The sequence below is a fragment of the Chinchilla lanigera genome, unplaced genomic scaffold (genome assembly GCF_000276665.1).
Source record: "Chinchilla lanigera isolate Chin_1 unplaced genomic scaffold, ChiLan1.0 scaffold00157, whole genome shotgun sequence".
Taxonomy (NCBI): Eukaryota; Metazoa; Chordata; class Mammalia; order Rodentia; family Chinchillidae; genus Chinchilla; species Chinchilla lanigera.
In genome coordinates this window covers 1,320,804-1,324,266 of record NW_004955558.1, presented here as the reverse complement: position 1 = coordinate 1,324,266, position 3,463 = coordinate 1,320,804, and the positions used below count along the sequence as shown (strand labels likewise).

The 3,463-nt window shown below is 40.6% G+C and overlaps 1 protein-coding gene across 1 annotated transcript in view; it reads left to right on the top strand.

Annotated features, from left to right (window-relative positions):
- LOC102020618 (sialic acid-binding Ig-like lectin 14) overlaps window positions 1-3,463 on the top strand; it is a gene marked incomplete in the record, with an annotated part of 33,436 nt that overhangs the window by 26,622 nt on the left and 3,351 nt on the right.

Genomic DNA, 3,463 nt, shown 5'->3' with positions numbered 1-3,463 from the left:
ATAGCTCATCAGGACCTCAGAGCTGATCCTCAAGAAGCACATAGGGACCTGTCCCAGAAAGTATCTCCTCATCTATCTTTGGAAGTGGATTAAGACCCATTTTGTTTCTATGAGCCTGCTCTGAAACAAGACTTTTAAACTGTATATCAAAATGAAAAAATTAAGCAAGGGACAGGCATGTTTGTGCTAGATGCCTGGTATCATATGGTGTCAATTGATATGTATCCAAAACATTCTGTAGAACTCCTGCTATAAATGGGCTCTGAACCCCATTTATTAACAACACTTTACTTAAGATCTTTTAGCATGTTAATTTCAAAAGGCAATGAGAAACAATCTCCTCATTATGATGATTTTGCTGACTTCCAACTGGGAAGCAAGCAGGGGTGCCAATGATTTCTTCTTTTGTGGCTGCTTGTTACTTTAAAATCTGTAGGTTTCCAGATAAAGCCATACGGGATGTTCTATTGAAAGGCCCCTGCTCCTGCGTAGGTGTCTCTGTTGGGAGCTCTTTTGTTTCCTCTGCCTCTGAGTCAGAAGCTATTGACTGTAAACTTTGCAATGGACTTAAAACTGAATCAACAAGGTTTGAAGCTGAGAATATCTCAGAGGAAATGATTTTTCCTGTACTGTGTGCCTTTTTAAGATTTTTTCAACTCCTTCCCAGTTGTCAATATCTACCATGCCTGTTAGAGGAAACCAAGGATTATATTTTGTTACCCCTTCTAACATTTTTGTTAGGTCTTTTTTTGGCACATGAGCCCCTGAGTGTTTAAGCAAGCTTTAGAGCAGCTTTATGCATCTTTGCTCTTCAGTTGAAAATTTTTGGCCCATTTTACTCTGGATAAGAACAGCTTGTTCATGGAAGAAAGACTCACTCCTTTTCCTTGTGGAATGCTTCTTTTCCTTGTGGAATGCTTCTTTTCCCTCCTTTCTTCAGGTGTCCCTGGTGAAGTTTTTATCCTGTGAAGGCCTTCTCTGTCTCCCACACTTTCTACTCTAGGGAGACTTACTCATTCAGGCTAAAAATTTGCAGTCTAAGGACTATACATCCCTGTCTTTGGGCACCAGTTATCAGGTGAATAAAATCCTTTAGTTATTGTGGGTTGATCAGGTCCACAATCTCCTGAATGAGTGTACAGTGAAGGCTAAATAAAAAGAGGCAAATGGAATGATTTCAGGGCTCCAGGAGGATCAAAGCCCTCTCACAAAATTTGAGGTTCTGGGGGCTAAGGCCAAGACCTTCTCTGGATGGCCTATACTTATTTGGTTATCAGAAAAAGGGAGGGTAGTACTCAAGAAGGGGGGAATTACCCAAGGACCTCTCCAAGTAAGGTATTAAATTAATCCTTAATAAGGATTAAGTTAATCCACCCAGGAGTGAGATGCCTGTGGCTATAGTCTTTATCTAGTTGAGATTGGATCCAGGTGTCCTTGGCTGTGATCTTGTCTTATCCTTTGAGGTTTTCTGGTTTTATCCACCATTATAGCTTTTAGCAAGGATTAGTAACTCACAGAGGTTCACTTACTATGAGTTCATTGCCCACTTCCAGACAAGCATCCTAGGCTTTGAACAAATTCACAAATAAACATAAAAAGCCAATTGGTTAATTTAAGTCCTGCTCAGGTCTGCTTCATAGTGGTCTCCATGAGCAAAACTTCCAGGGAAACATCTCACTCACACATTTCTAATATAGAAACCGTGCTTGCTCTGTGTAAGTGACAACTATCAGGGATAGCTGATCTGGGTCTGACCCAGGTGCCCCCTAAATCTCACTTGTGAGAGCCTGCAGCTCTCTTGAATCAATTTAGGGTAAACTTGGGAGTAGGGGTGAAGAATTCTCTTGCCTGGTCATGATCTTGAAGAAAATAGTTGCAAAATGGATACATAACAAAGAATTTACAGAATATTTGTATTATATGGTAGCATTATGTCCCAATAAATTCAGATATATAGTTCTCACTGAATGTGAATCCACAGAAAAATAATTCTCTATATGTATATGTGCTGAATACTCAATAGGGTTCAGGTATGGTGACTCATGAGCATAGTCCCAGTTGCTTAGAAGGTTGAGGCAGGAGGATGGAAAGTTCAAATTCAGCCTGGGAAACGTAGAAAGAAAATATCTTAAGGTAAAATAAATTTGAAAGCAATTGAGATTTAGCTCTGTGGTAGTGCTCCTCATTCTATGTCCACTCTCAGTGACCAAAAATAGCAGGGCAAGTTGGTAACATCATGACACTCTCAAAATAAAAAGAGCTTGGATGGAACTCCGTGTGAAGTTCAAGGATTCAATGCCCAATGCTCCCTCCACCCCAGTATACAAGTAACTCCAGAAAATGTCCACATGAAAGCAATGTAATAGGAAACAGGGTGAAGAGTGGAATAGACACTTCAGGATACAGAGATAGAAAATACATGAGAGCATAGTGTGTCAGTCATCAAAGAAGTGCAGAATGTCACATGTGGGAGCATGTACCTGTGATCCCAGCACTTGGAGGTGGACACAAGAGGCCATGAGTTAGAGGACAGCCTAGGTTATATGATGAGTTCAAGACCAGGCCAAACTGCATGGAGGTACCCTGTATCAATAAAAGAGAAGTTCAGAACATAGCCACAGTGAGAGTACACTAAAGAAAATGGAAAGGAGACCAGGCGTGCTGAGTGTTGGAGAAGTTGTGGAACAACTGAAAATCTTGGATTTTCCTGGTGAGAATGTAAAATTCTATTAGCACATTGGTGGTATATATATATATAGCACATATATATAGCACATTGTGATATATATATATATATATCCAATGCCAGATGAAGCTCCATGTACCCATCATTGGGATTCAATTTAGCAATACTTTTTTAAAAAGGAACAACCTGTTGGCACATGCTACTGCATGAATGAAGGTCAGTTATGCCAGGTGAAAGTGAACAGTGGTGGGGAACCTATGGCACGTGTGCCACAGCCAGGTGTTATTGAAGTCTCCTAAAGGTTCATCATCACTGGCTTCAAAGAAAAGCCTGTGCTATGAGTTTCAATTTATATTAAATTGTAGAATCACAATCCAATCCACTTTGACATCACATCATGTATAGGGAAGCAGAAGAAACAATTTCCCAACTGCAGGGGAAAATTGGGAAATGAAGGCTACCTTCGTTATCTTAGAATACTTTCTTGGTGCTTACCTGGATTTGAACTCCAGACCTTGCACTTCCCAGGCGTGCCTGTGAGCCGTATTCCTGGTCCAAAGTAGGACAAAAATTCATATTTTAAATAGGCATAAAATGATATAAAAATGTCAGAAAAAATTAGTGGCTTAAATTGGTCCTTGAATCGCTCTGGGCAGCAGGACCTCACTGTGATGACAGCATGGCCTGTCGCGTGTACATCTGTGTCCAGTGCGGTTCTCAAAGTTCCCAGGGAGAAGGATTGGGAGAGGATGGAGAAGCAAAAGAGACAGAAAGCTG